Source organism: Kryptolebias marmoratus, linkage group LG4 (genome assembly GCF_001649575.2).
Source record: "Kryptolebias marmoratus isolate JLee-2015 linkage group LG4, ASM164957v2, whole genome shotgun sequence".
Lineage (NCBI taxonomy): Eukaryota > Metazoa > Chordata > Actinopteri > Cyprinodontiformes > Rivulidae > Kryptolebias > Kryptolebias marmoratus.
In genome coordinates, this window is record NC_051433.1 from 7,341,306 (window position 1) to 7,356,661 (window position 15,356).

The window sequence follows — 15,356 nt, forward strand, 5'->3', positions numbered from 1 at the left end:
GAAAGGAGAAAAAAATTCTTTCAAAAAATATTTTACTAAATTAATTAAATCTATCTCAAGGTAAGTTACTGCAACAAATCAAACTGGGTTGTCCACTGGCTATTACATTAAAGCTCCGTCTTACTCAGATTCTTATTCAGGTGTGGCATCAGTGTGCATTACATTTCCCTAATATGCAAACAAAAACAACAATAAAAAAATAATCATCATTCATCATGATGTGACACAATAAATCATGTCCGGGCTATTAGAGAAATGACAAATCTGTTTTTAATTTAGCAAAGGAGTTTTGTATGATGAAATAATATCTAATCAGTGAAGACTGTTCCTTGAACTGTCAAATAACTGATGAAGAAATTACTGTAAAAATAATTAGGTATGAAAAACTGCTTTATAACACAAAGCTATGTTTACATAACATGTATAAGTAATTTTTTGAAGAGACTAATGATTTGGATGAAAATAATAATGCACATCTGCATAATTATGGTACCAATCATTCCAATGCACATAGAAATTTTTGTTAGAATAATTTTATGTTTTCACAGGTTTGTGTCACTCTTCAAACTCTAAATGAAACCTCCTTATAGCTTTTTAGGTTTAAACTTATCCATACTACTGGCATTTTTTACTATCTTTGCACCTCCAGTATCTTTCAGTGAGGAAATCAAAAAATGTTTTAAAATTCTTTCCAAAGCAGAATTTCTTTTAAAAACTCTATGTTAAGTGTCTCTGTGTGGACCTGAGATGCATGCATGTCCACTATCACCTTGTGCTCTAAAGGTTCAAGCAACAATTAAACCATTTTAACTTTTTTTTCCTGTCTGTCTTGCTTTATCTTGACCCTGTTCCATTAAACATTGTTTCTGTGCTGAAATAGTAATTAACCTTCTCTGTAATTTGTTGTTATTAATGTTGACGTTCTTGCTGCCTAGTTGAATAGCATGGGCATTTTTGTTACCACTGGTGGACTGGGAAAATATTCTTAACTGTGATAAATATGTCTGTTAAAAAAATAACAGCAAACATGCTGTAGTAGTGTAGACAAGGCCATAAGGGCAAATCAGAGGGTTAAGACTAATAAAAATCACTTTACTGAATCTAAAGAAAACAGTGCAAAAAGCATTAAATTTAAGACTTTGACACAACAAATTACTAATCAGTGGTGGTATGTCCCAATTTTACATATAGTCAATGGTTACTACATGTCTGTCAGCAGGTTTTTTTCTCCAGAGATTGCAGTTGTCTATACAGCGATTCTTAACAATTTGTTAAAATGAAGCTCAGATCTTGCAGTCTCAGTAAGGAGCTGAATGACTGTCAATCACATGGTAAAACAAATCATTAAACAAAATCATTTATGCAGTTGAGCTTAGGCGCCAAGTGTTGTGACTTATGAGCTAAATACAAAATATAAAGGTTGTAATCAAACCCAAGCAGAGGGGACAGTGATGGCTCTACACTAAGTTAAGGAATCACTAAAGCTGCCACATTTCACCCGTTGGGGTACAACTGTCTCTACCCAATTTCATTGCAGTCTATTCCATAGGTATTCAATCAAAAGCACAAATGCACTTTGTGGGGGAAAAAAAAGCTGTATCGATTGTCAAAATCATTAAGATTCATCTGCTGGGACTCACAAAATCTGTGCAGAACTTAACTGTGATCCATAGCTGTTGAGACATTTCAGTCTGGTGTTGCCAAAACTCAAGTCCATTGAGAAAAGTCTCAAAGATCTCATTCAAATCTGTGACTGAATCTGTAACTGAATGGTATTTGGGATATCAACTGGTTATATAACCATCATTTTACAGACATGTCTTTGACCTTGCAAATGCTACATGAGTATACACAAAGTTGCCTGGAGAAGTAACCATGACAACAGATTTTCTTGTTTAAAGACTCCAGCACAATCAATACCTAGAGGGGAAACAGCCCCCCTGTTGAGAATTTATCTTTCCTTTTACTTAAAGCTGAGCTGACAGACTATGGATGTGAGTGTGGTAAATCATCTGGAGTCTGTCATGCTGCTCCAAGTCCAAGGTGTGTGACAAATATTGTTTTGGTTCAAAGCTGTGATGTGCCACACTGTCAATCAGACACTGGTACCAGCAGCATCCTCTCACTGAATGTCAGTGATGTTTGAGAACAATTCCTAATGGTATTTGGTGGGTCTACTGCTCTCTGTACCTCCAATACAATAATAAGACTGGGGGAGAGTTACAGTGAGGGACTGAAAAGCATAAAAGTATAAAAAAATGCGAGGAATTGTTTAATGGAACATGCAGAATTCAATCATGTGGGAACAAAGGTTTCAGGCAATTTACCAAATGGGGGATTCAGTGACTTGTTTCCGTCATATCAGACAAGAAGCTTTACCACTACACTACTAAAAGATTACCCGATCAAAGTGTTAAGTTTAAACACAACACATTGTCTGTAGCTTCTAGTGACTATTCTCAAAGGACAAGATACAATAGTTTGAAAGAAAAGAACCATTTATTTGAAGAGATGCAGCTGTTGAACTGAAAGAATAAAATTTGATTCTGAGAGGATTGTCTCTGCTCTTATTCAGCAATGATCTCCTCTGTTACAAGATACAGAAACTAAACCAAAATACAATTTTTTTTTTTGTTGATGTCACATAAATGCAAACAAAATCCAATGAGAAAATGTTTCTGAAAAACCAGCTTGCACATACTGTAGGAGATGTAACTTCTAATAGACAACTTGGTGTATCTTGTAGCTTTTCAGTGTTTATGCAACTTGTAATCACAGTGCTGAGAAAAGACAGAGCTGGGCCATCCCTTTAAGCCACCCACTCAGACCCTGCCAGTTTAGTGTCTGAAGCCAGTGTAATCTACTGCAGAGTCCTCTTGTCCAGTAGTATTAATGTAGGTAACAGTGATATACGAGGGCTAAGCAGGGGCAGCCAGAGCGGAGAGGTCAGTGAACAGCACGTCAGAACATAGCCATAACAGCAAGGCTCTATGACAGATTGGCTGTCTGTCAGCACCAACTACTGATAAAAATATCACACAGATGTAAGTGTGGAGGGGTAGAGAGTGACATCTTGACAACTGGACTCCCTGGTTGCAATACAAATACATAGATCAAAAAGTAAAGGTAAAAAAACAACAAAAAACTGAATTCTCAGTAATAGTAGACAGACAAACAAATTTATGGCAGCATTTTATACAAAATACACATTACTAATGTTCTCAAATTGTACCATTAACCACAAAACAAATTATCTACCTCTTTGGCTTAATAGCGTTGTTTGTAAATAACAGCCTATAATTTGCTCTTTGATGTAAAACATAAGACTATCTTATCCTGGATATTCCTTCTGAGTGGTGCCTTGTTTGACCTCTAACAGCTTATTTCTCAAATGCAAGTTGTACATTGTAGATTAAAGGAACAGAGAAGCACTGCTGCTTCTGATCACTTCATGGTAAAAGTCATAATTCCGTGCTATGAATAACTTAAGTATACACTCTACATTCTGCTTTTGGTTCTTTTAACTGTGCTGAATAATGCAGAAGGCTTGTTGGAGACCATGGATATACACTATATTCATGCCTTAATTTTAACAAAGAAGACAAGCTCATAAACGTGGCTGTAATAAACATGGAAAAATATGAATAATGACTAATTTTGTTCATTTTTGTCTGCTTCTTGTACTTTGTAAGAGAGCTATCTCTATGTTTCCTCTCTTTCAAGCAGTATGTGTGGCTACTCCGTTGATATGTGCATTTAACTTGAAGACTCCATTTCCTACTTCACTTAGATTTACAAATTCAGAACCACTGTAGGCTATGATTTGCAATCGTTTTCTTCTTGCTAGTAATTATCTCCACTCAAGAACTTTAAAGCCAATCTTAAGCATGCTCTCATTACTTCAGAAGCACATAACTTTGGTTGGTGATTCTTTTTTTTTAGTCTTTTTGCACTGATTTTTGAATTAATAAAGAAATTTAAAAAATATATTTTATTTTTTACTTACAAACACTTCACTTTCTTTTTAAATTCATAACCTTGATAAGTTTGATTGTGCCTCAATTTGTTTTTCATATTCAGATTATAATAAGTTCACCATTTCACATGCTCAAGCTCTTCATTTCTTCCCAGAAAATAAAGTAAATGATCTTAAAACAAATGCCTGGCCATGTAGTGAGACTTTTAACTTAAACAGGTGACCACAGCAGTCGGATTTTTACAGATGCATCATAGATGTAAGACCATTACTGAGGCAACACAGAAGCAGTTATTGTTGCGTTCTGTCTGGCCTTTACCAACAAATAAGATCATCTGTCCTCATCGACAGCTTCCTTTTATAAGGTCAACCAAGGCTTGGCTTTGTGCGCCACCTCACTTCAATACATTCTGAATTCAAATGTGAACAGCTCAGTTTAGTAACACAATATACAAAGACTGAAACTGAAGATGAGTTTAAAATATTTTGATAAAATAAATAAAACTGAGGATGCAGGAGGAACCAAAGCCAAATCCTAGGAATGTCTGTTTATTTCTTTAACTTTTTATGGAGTTTTTGAGCCAAAAAAAGCAAGTTTTGTGCTCTTTTCTTAATCACAATGGTTGTAATGACACTTGTTATCATAAGCAATTATCACTACATACAACCATCTGGGTCATGTGAGAGGCAAACAAGTAAACTAACAAATCACTACATTCGGAAATAAAACATCATCAGTATGTTTGCACGTCAATCACCAGGTCTCTGAAAGAACAAAGCGAGGATATGCTTTAAGCTGAAAAAAAGAAAAAAAAGCAAAAAAGAGTAGGTGTGCAATCTCATTGCTTGTAGTGCCCTCTGGGCAACTCTTAATTATTTACTGCTGGTGTCCTTCTCTGACTTTCTCCTCTTCTGTATTTTGATGGATCTGTTGCATGTTTGAAATTCAGCTGGACTGCCAAAGAGTTTCAACAGTTGTCCAGTCCAATGTCAGTCATGACTCCACTTCTTAGCAAGCTTCTTTACTATTTTGTAAGAGTAATACTTTACATGCTGTAGCTAAAACTGTAGTTTTTGAGACTGCAGAATGAATACTTGCAATAAAACAGGCCACAGTGCCAACATTGTTCAGCTACCTGTGGCTCCAAAATTTGTGATGTAATTGTAAATTTGTATGTAGTCTTTACATATTCTTGATTATTATGTGATATTTCTTTTATTTGCAACAAGAAAACTGACACACATGCACATGCAGTCTGAAAAAAACAAATCTATTTTATACATATATATATAGTTTAGTTTTTTTCTCGGCCTCTATTTATAAACTTTTCTAATCTCTGCAGAGGTTCACCTGTTCATTTATCTGCTTTTTTTCCCCTCCCAGCACCATCAGCGTGGTGCCAGAGGCTGTGGATCCGAAACCATCTGTCACAAACAGGCTGGCTATACTGAGGGCATTTAGCTTGTGCTTGTGTGTGTGTGTGTGTGTGTGTGATGGTGTGTAAGGCCACCTCTGCTGTGAGCTAAAAAATCAGAGACACTGAAATGTTGCCTCAGAAAGTTGCTAGTATTTATGTACAGATTGTCCTTCCTTGATAGTCATGAAGAGGGAATTTTGGATGATGCAACAAACAGGCAAAATATATATCACATGGTGTGTGCGAGAATGTGCTTATGTGTGTATGTGTTAATGTATTACTCATGTTGCAGGGCCATAAATCTGTTAACATCAACACATTGTGGTTCTATGATCTGATTTAAGTTTAGGGTGAGACAAGCGGTGACCAAGTCTCCCATAAATGGATGTAAGTCAATATGATGTCATTTAACATGATGGAAATATGAGTCTGAGTGTGTGTGTGTGTGTGTGTGTGTGTATGAAAAATGAAAGGAGTGAGTAGGGAAGGAAACATAGAATGTGGTGCTGCTGTGGCAGACTGGTGTGAGAATAAATGGAGCCTCCCCGCCTGTGCACTGCATACACAATGCCGAGAGAACAGCTAATTAAGGCTTCTACTGGTTGTATGTGTGTGTAGTGAGAGAAGGGGGTGTAGTGAGAGGAACAACCCCCCCCCCCCCCCCCCCCCCCAGATCCAGAGGAAGCCCTGGAATCATCTTTCTTCACCATCTGTCCATCTGCCAGAATTTACCTTCCAGTGACATTGTATGTCATTCTCCACTGTCACTCCCAGTATTCACTCATTCATCTTTTTCATTCACAGGTGGAACTATGAATGGACCCTGTAAGAAAATATCTTCTTTCATGGAATGTAAACTCTTTATGTCACTTTAATAGAACTTCCTATATATAGGAACTAACAAAAAGTGCAAAATATAGGCTAAACCATCAAGTTAAATTCTTAACAGATAAAAAGCATATATTTTGGCCAACAACAACAAAACAAGTATTATACTTGGAAATTTTGGATTATTATTGTCCAATTGAAGAAAACAAAATAAACAATTGTGACAAAAAATATACAAGTATAAGCATTTTTGATTTGACAGCACATGGAAAAACAAGTTTAATTTGTTTTTTAATTACCTTCTGCAGAAGTACTACCATGACAACTAACATTAGGTCAACTGTTATCTTGTCACTTCATAGGGCAAAGAAAGAACAAGAGATAATGGATTGTTTGGCAGTTTATTTTTAGGTATTAGCGACAGTATGTTGGTTCTTTTTGAAACATACTAACCTAATTATCACCCACTGCCATTAATGGTGGGCAATCATGTAATTGCTTTGGTGTCTGTGTGTATATGTATGTTCAATTGTCTGCCAGTTTGCATAATATCTCATGATCCACAGAATAGATTTTAATGAAACTCTCCGAAAGAAATTATTGGATGTATAGCTACAACTATTTAACTTTTTCAGTCAACCCAATTCAAGATGGCTGCCACTGCCAACTGACCTTGGCAAACACAAAAATTGCTATAACTCTGTCAGTTTTACAGATATTGACCTAAAAATGGTGTGGTGATTGCACAGGATCCTTGTTTAAAACGTTGGCATGCAAGGCTGTGGCCAAAAACCAGCCCTTTAATTATTACTACATTTTAGTTTTAATTTTTCTAATTTTGCTAAAGTTTCTTCTTTTATTATAGAGTGAATAACGCATTGCAAAACTTCTTGTCTCAGTAAATAAGGCTGCAGAATTTCAAAACCACTGTATCCTCAGGAGCATCAAAGACTAGATAAGTGTCTGGGTGACAGGAGGTGTGACTGTCTCAGTATCTGTTTGCATAACCTGATTCACCTGATAGCTGCAAGTGTTTACAGTATCTGGCTTGTCAAAATGGCACTCTGATGGCTGCTTGGACTGCCTGACTGCATAGTTTTACAGAACACATAAAACAATAAAAATTTAAATAAATAAATAAAATCAAATGAAAGAAATAAAAGCCTTTCTAAGCTGGGCTGAACAAGTGCCACAATGTGATTTCCTGTGATAAGAGTCTCCATGTGGCTCTGTTTGTCAGATAAAGCTGTGTATTTTTTTGTGTTTTCTTCCACAAGTATGTCTCCCCTTCCCTGGAAACTCAATTTCTTTCCACTATAAATGAAACAGAGACTGTCCTTGTAAAAAGTAGTCTCTAATCATTTGTAAATAAAGGCATAAATTATGATAAGATCTAGAATAAATTGACAGATTGAAGTAAAAGGGAATTTTTAATCAGGCTCCAGCTAAACAGACTGCCTGGATCATACAGTACTAGACTGAATCTAACTTGGAAATAAATTTCAGTGATGAGGCAGACTGAAGTGGTACCTATCCAGCAGCACTATCCTCTCCTCTCCAATCTTTCACACAGTCATTGATACTCCAAACATGTCCCTTCTTTCAAAGCTGTTACCAAGACTAGCGTTTTCATGGCAAATGTTGTTTTGCCAACACCCTTGATAAAAACACCTAATCCACACAGCTGCAACTCATTCACTTGAGGACTTTCATGTATGAGAGGAGCCAAATGTCCCTCCACTGCATCGATTTACGATAATTCATGATGGCATTTCAATTAAAATAAGTGCAAAAAGTGAATGTGGATGAGGGACTGAGTGGTGTAACATCAACAGAGAAGATAATATATAATCATAAATACAGTTGGCTTTCAGTTGTGATCAGTCAAGATTGGGACTCAGTTTTGGGGTTTTACAATAAACATACAACAAAAACAAGGCGAGTGTCACTATTTTGATGTATAGAAAAATGGATGCACATATACAAAACTTGCCTGCAGACATAATACCTTAACCAAAGACCTTTTCATTATATACAAGTTTTGAAAACAAGTAGGCTGATGAGCTCATGTGAAAGCAGCTGGCAGCTTTGCTGAGTTCAGCCTTTTCTCCAACACAGGCTTTCAAAGACCTTGTTACAGTTTGTTAAGTGCTTTCTTACCCTTGATGAAAAGACTTTCCCTTGTGAAACTGCTGGTGTGTTTCAAATGTGACATTAATTCAGATCCACATCTGGAAAGCTAAACAAGATTCAGATAGACAGAAATATCATTGTGACCCTAAAACATCAAAATGAAACCTGGGATTATTTTTAGGAATGCAGAACATCCTAGTGAGCAAAATCTACTTTGGCAGATTTATGTTTTCTGTACAAACAGAGGTACAGAAACTGTTACTTTGATTTTTATTTTGTTTGGTTTTGCTGATTTAAAACTGAGACACTCACTGGTCTATTTAAATGGCTTTTGTGTTTTAGGCATTTTCAGAAAGTGTTAAAGCTCTGTTTCTTAGATTTTAAAAGACAATTTCTTCTGAAACAATTTGCCATACCGTCGACTAAACAAAACATGGACATAATCACTCAATGTCAAAATTGAAGTAAATGCAGAAGTGCATCGAGCTGCAACACTGGCCTCAAGGCACCGACTTCAAACATCAAAAACAAACAGTGATGTCATGAGCTCAATGCTTGAAAAACCCAGTGTGAAATCTCAATGTGACAAACATCATGGAGGTTATGGACTTATATTCAGTTTATGAGCCACAACGCACAGTTCCGTGCTCCAGGCAAAATGCTAAAACAACATGCTAATACATAATTCATACAGTGTTTTTCCCCCTGGACCTGTTGCCTCCACGACCTGACCATGAATAAGCATAAACCAATAGATGGATGTTTAAGAGCTTTCTTAAAAATGTTGGCAAAGGCATACAATGTTGACCAATACTCTCTTTAGTCCCTACATTTAATTCTTTTGGTGACACTTATTTCTCTACAATCTGTTTTCATTGTACATCTCTGCTATAAGTTATTACCAGCAAACAAAGCGTAGCTCGTCTTCTCTCCATCTCTCCATTTCTTTCTTTCTTGCTGTCTTGGTAGCTCTGGAACTTGCTACTTTTATTCATGGGTCAGAGAGTAATAACCAAGTCTACCCCACAATACCATACTTGCTTTGTTCCAGAACTATGATATTGCAAAAAAAGGTATTCTTGGAAAAATCTTCCAATTATAATAAAATGTTCCAAGTTACAAGACTAGACAAAGACAGAAAAAAAATAAATACAAATCTAAGCATACTTCAAAATGTTTACTTAATTTAAATGTACCAAGTAACTATGTCTCTGCTGCAAATAAAAGGTCTTTTTTGTTTCCATTTTTATTACAATTAGTATGACAAGAAAGCTGTGTGAAAGCATAATAAACCCTACAACACAAACATATCATTCTAAAGGCATTAAGATAATGGATGAATAGCTTAAAATTATTTCCCAAACTATTTATTTTAAAAAGCGGTTGCATTAGTGAAATGTTCCTAGGATATGGGGTTAATAAAACAAGAGGAGGATGCAACAGTTGAAGCAAATCATAGGTAAACAAACAAAACAGACAAGTCAGACATCTAAAGGACTTTGGATCTCAGCTCTTACCCAATGCTGCACACTCTGCCAAATCCAGCTCCATGGAAGGAGGAAGAAAACAGAGATGATTCTTTACAAATAAAGATGCAAAACCACAGTACAAGTGTTTGTAAAAAAAAAAGTTCATAACAACCACAGTCTTTGTGAGAAGTTTTTTTTAAAAAAACTATAAAACAAAAGCACATTTTTGAATGAATGCAGCATCTACATTTACATCTAGCAAAAAGAAGCTCATGAAGAGAGAAGAACTTATGCCTTTAAGAAAAATTTGGATTTTCTGCCATGCTATTAGTCTGTTTTGGTCTGGTATTCAGGCACTAAGTTCATTTAATGACTGATGGGATCAAAGAATTGACCCAACATTTTAGACAGCATGATACCTAGTATTTGTAAAACAGGTTTGAAATGCAAATGTTAAACTATTCAGCAGGAAAGCATCGAGAAAAACTCCTCCAACAGTACAAAAGAAAGTGATCTTAATTTACTTTTACGTATAGTGCATGGAGAATCACTAATCTAATTCTAACTTCCATAGATTTTTCAAACTAAACTGGTGTTTCTTCCAGCTGTTGTAAGGCAAGAAGTAGGAAAATTTTCAGCAGGTCACCTGTTTACAACAGAGCTATCACAAAAAGACAAACAACCATGAATAGTTAGACCTATATTTTTATTAGGACCACCAACTGATGATAAAATCTTAGGTATTTGCACTGTGGGAGGAAGTTGGAGCACTTGGAGATAATCATTTCAGACACAGGAAGAAAATGAAAGCTCCACAAAAAGAAGAAAAATATCTTAACTGGATTCAAATATGGAACATTTTTGCTGCGAGGTGACAGCACTAACCTGCTGACCACCACACCATAAGCAGCCTCTAAAATAAATTTTATTCAGTCTACAAGTTTTAAGGTTTGCTGAACAGTCTATCATATTCCTGAGGTCATGACACACCGCTGAAGGGGATGTTTGTATATTTACAAAGGTCACAAATGCTGCCAGGAAAAAAATAAAGCAGTATGCCTCAAGTGCTTGAAACACTCAGAGTGTGAAAACAAGAAGATGTGTACAATTTATACCACACCTCTGTAATTTGAGCTCTAGTTTGTGAAAGCTCTAAGAAATTGAAGCTAAATGCTGTACTGAGGGCAAAAACAAAAAGCAAAAAAAGGTTGCGCTAATGTCTGGCAATTATTACCAGACATCTCTCTGTCTCTCCAGGGAAAAGAGATGTTTTACACAACTTTGTCGAGACAACATCAACAAAAATCTAACCCTGCCTGTGGGAAGAGGAGTGGGTTCCTGGATGCACAGCAAAATGATTGCAATATTTTCTTGTAGTCATCATGAGGTCTTGCGCTTTTAGTTTGCGCTCAGCGTGATAAAAACACTTAGTAAGGGCCACTTGCTTGTGGAGGAAATGTCTGTAGAGGCTGTAAAGAATCATGATCTCAGCAGGATATGTCCCTCTGTCTTTGTTCATTACACAGGCTAACAGGAATGTCTGTAGAAAAAACATGGAACCATGTATTAATAATGGAGACTTAGTTTAAACATCATAGTCCCTCTAATGACTTCAGAAATGGTTAATATCGGAGAAGAGGGCCATTAACTTTTATTTATGTTAGCTGGTGAAAAGCTGATTTTACAAAAAAGTACCTTAATGACTAAAAGTTCGTAATAAACGTGACTTGAGATCCTAATAAAGTTAGAAATACTTTAGGGCAAATGAGCTGGTGTTCACATGGCCAATAACTAGTAAATATTCATCCACTTTCAGAGACATCAGATTCTGTGTTAGTGTTGTTAATTAGATGTGTGGCCAACATACTGTTGGTGCGGAAGTTCCCCATCATGAGTTAAAACTATATAAGCTAAAAATTTCAAGCAGTTTGGTAATTGGTTAAAAAAATTACGAAAGCTAGAACAACAACGAGCTATTCTTTCTGCCCTAAGCCTCAAGCACTGATCTTGACATGTGCATTGCTTAAACACAAATAATCCCTGGTTCCTGGGTTAACAGACTACAAACTCATTTTCATTAAAGCAAATCATCCTTATATAACCAACCCAATCAACAACAGAACATCTAAGGGCTACAGCAGTGCACAGAAGAAAAAAGGTTTCAGCTCCACAATTACAACCAAAAGAAAAAAAATGTATACCAGTGTTCTTTACACAGTTTTCGCTGAAATGCTATTTCAGTCACACAAGCAATGACCTAACACTAATCAGCTTGAGTTGTGTTACCACAAATCATTGGTCAGTGTTAGAGACTGGTCTAAAAACAACTTATTGTGGAAAGTTAGCAGATTTTCTTGAAAGAGATTGATAGTTCAAGATTCATCCTGAACAACATTTTCCATAGTCCTTTTAACTTTTGTACTTTTCCCACTGACTTACTGGTCAGTGTCTCATTCTGTGATCTGGATGTTGCCCTAAACAAAATGAAAGGTTGTCTCGATGGTACCATCTGACAATTTTTAACCCTACATTGTCATATGATAATTTTTGGAACAAACAGACCTGTTACACAAATTCTGATGAAACTGAGCAGAAAATTTATGGCCTTTGTGTAGACAACCTTGAAATGAGAGTGCAAGGATCTTCTAATTATTTTTCAAAAATGTGTCAAATAATGACGAAGACTTTATTTTGAGATTTTATTTGAGTGACATTTGAAGAAGGTCCTGTAACCTGGGGCAGGTATCAGGTTTATTTCATAGTCAATCTGCTGTCAGTTATTGCTAAAATGAGAAAGAGAATTGTTATCAGCCAAAGTTGAAATTTGCAGGTCTGACTCTTGAAATTTTTAATCGCTGCATGTCTTCTTATTATGAGCAGTCAGCCCTATCTCTTCTGTGGTTATTGCTTTTACTCATACCAGTAAATGTATGCGTAACCTCGAGGCAGAGTTTATTTCATTCTGTCTCCTCTTCAGAATATTTAGATGTAACCTTATCTCTGGCAAAGGAGAGGTAGATATGTCTGTCTTTCAGAAGCTTGAAGCTTGAACAAGATGTGCTAAACAGAAAACAGAATGATCCTATTTCAGAAATAACTTGCAACATTAGAAGCTCTGTGTAAACAAGAGTTAAACTTGATGGCACAAAAGACTAGCAAAATGTAAACTTCATTCATAGTTACTCCAAATGCTTGTAGTGCTGTCTGGGATGTTCTAAAATTCCTGGAGTAGCACAAGTTGTGTGACAAATTAGAGGTAAACATTTAGCCAGTTTGGAAGCTCTGATAGTCTCAAACAGTATTAATCTGGAGTAGCTGCCACTTTGGTAGATGAGCAGAGCAAAGTGAGAAGATTTAATCTAATTAAACAGCAAACTGCACTGTGTGTGAGACAAATATCCTGTTTCAGACAAAATTTTCAGTTTTTTTCTAAATTTGTCTTGCATTTCAGATTTATCTGGTGGTAGGTTCAGCCGAGGTGAACAAAATGTCCTCGAGCTTGTTACTAAAGTCACATATAAGACATAAACAACAATTAAGTGCTTCAGTGGTCTAAAACAAGACACCTTAACTCTATTAGCTTGACCATATTATGAGCTAATTAGTCTTAAATACATCTGAAATTAATAGCAAGTAGCTACTGCAGCTGATAAACAATGATTGTCTTGCCTCAATACCAGAGTGAGAATTGTTTCCAAGACATTCTGTGAGCAGTGATCCATTAACATGTTAAGAATACATATCATACAAATACAAGTTTCTTTACAAAGACTTTCCAATCTTCTCCTTAGCCTTATCCTTAGGTTTTGCTCTCCTACACATGGAACACCAGCCATGTGCCTAATTGTTTGTTGAACTTCAGATAATTAACATTGAGCACCAACCTCAGGGTTTACGAACAATCCAGTTAATATTGGGTGAATCATACCTCAGAGGCACAACTCTCAATTAAAGCTCTACATTTGAATTCAGCACAACAGTTTTATTCATTGTAATGGAGGAATGAAACTGAGTGAAAAAAGAAAAACAAACATAAAGGATATACACAAATTTATGTGCCAAAAAACTCTGTGAAGCGCAGCCAGAAGAGATCTTGTTCCTAAAAAAAAAAAAAATGGTTTCCTTCCCTTGAGTGTCCTTTGCCAAAATAATGAGGTTCCCAGTGAAAACTAACTCCAAACCAAGCATTCTGGGAAATCCACCCACCCACAGTGGGCTCATAGGTCAATGCACTTACAGTGCTGAGCCACCCTGAGCAGATCCAGCAGAGGTGAGCCAGACACACAAGACTCCGTGTTTTTAAATGACTGCCTGCAGGGGGACATGGAATCAGAAACAAGCCAAGCTGAGATGCAAGTAGAGCAGGCAAAAACAGATGGGCAGGGGGAATTCATGCTGTATAAAATTTCAAGTGAACATCTGTGCAAACACACAGAAATACAGAGCATGCACACAAACTCCCAATTTAAGTGTTATCCTACTATACAGATGTTGCAGGCCTCACAGTTAACTTCTCCTAACTTAAGGTATTGACTAAAACTAATCAAAATGTCAGTTTTGGTTTAGAATTTTTTGTAAATCACTGTCTTTTATTTTTATGTATTAGAATGTTTCTGTTGTTTTGACCAATTTTTCAGTTTATTAATTAGTCTTACCAGTTTAGTCAGGCATTTAGGTATTTCTGTTTTCATGCTCCACAGCCATAATTCTTCGTTTTTTTGTAATGTTTGTCACTCATACATCTGTGTCTCATCTGTAATGTCTACAACTTGTCATTCACCAATTACCCCTCCCAGTAGATTTAAGCGTCCTGTTTTTTCCTCATTTGCTGTCATGTCCTTCTACGTACCTGTTCTGTCACTGCCTTGGTTTTCAATTACCTGAACTGGTCTTTGTTATTATTAAAACACTTTTTAGAATAAAACCTGCCTGTCTGCCCACCTGTTACTCTGCACATTTGGTTCCTCAACCATCCACAAATTGTGATACAAAAATAAGCATTTTGTCCATGATTCTAAGTCAATTATCGATCCAGCTGCTGCACAGTTTTTCATCCTGTTTTTGTCGTCAGTTTTTCAGATTCTATAGAGTTTCTTCAAGTTTTCCCTTCTCTGGTACCCAACCTTTCTCCAGGTCTTGCCTCATACCCGCCTTTAGGTTTTATACAGACATAGTTCAAAATGTGGAATGAAATAATTTGCCAAGTAAGATCCCTTTTTAGCAAAATCTACAGGATGAAAATCTTCACACATACAATTGTGCTACAGACTGCACATTCACTAGTACCTATAAACTGGGTGAGGTCTGAGTTCTCTATAGTCTACACCTCTACCATTTTGTTGTAAGCATATGATTGTTATGAAGACTTGATTTGTAGTTTGCAAACAGAATAAATTCATTTTTTGAAAGATGCTGTACATGCACAGAGTGTGAGTCTCTAAGCAATAAAACAATTAACCTAACCCTTACAAATACACCTACAGGCCACAGAAATAGCTCATCAAAATTCTATTTAATGTAGAATAAAATGGT

The 15,356-nt window shown here is 36.2% G+C and overlaps 1 protein-coding gene across 2 annotated transcripts in view; it reads right to left on the reverse strand.

The window, feature by feature from the left end:
- Positions 1-15,356, reverse strand: part of asic1b (acid-sensing (proton-gated) ion channel 1b) — a 161,711-nt gene that overhangs the window by 92,639 nt on the left and 53,716 nt on the right. The gene's annotated exons all lie outside the window — the stretch shown is intronic.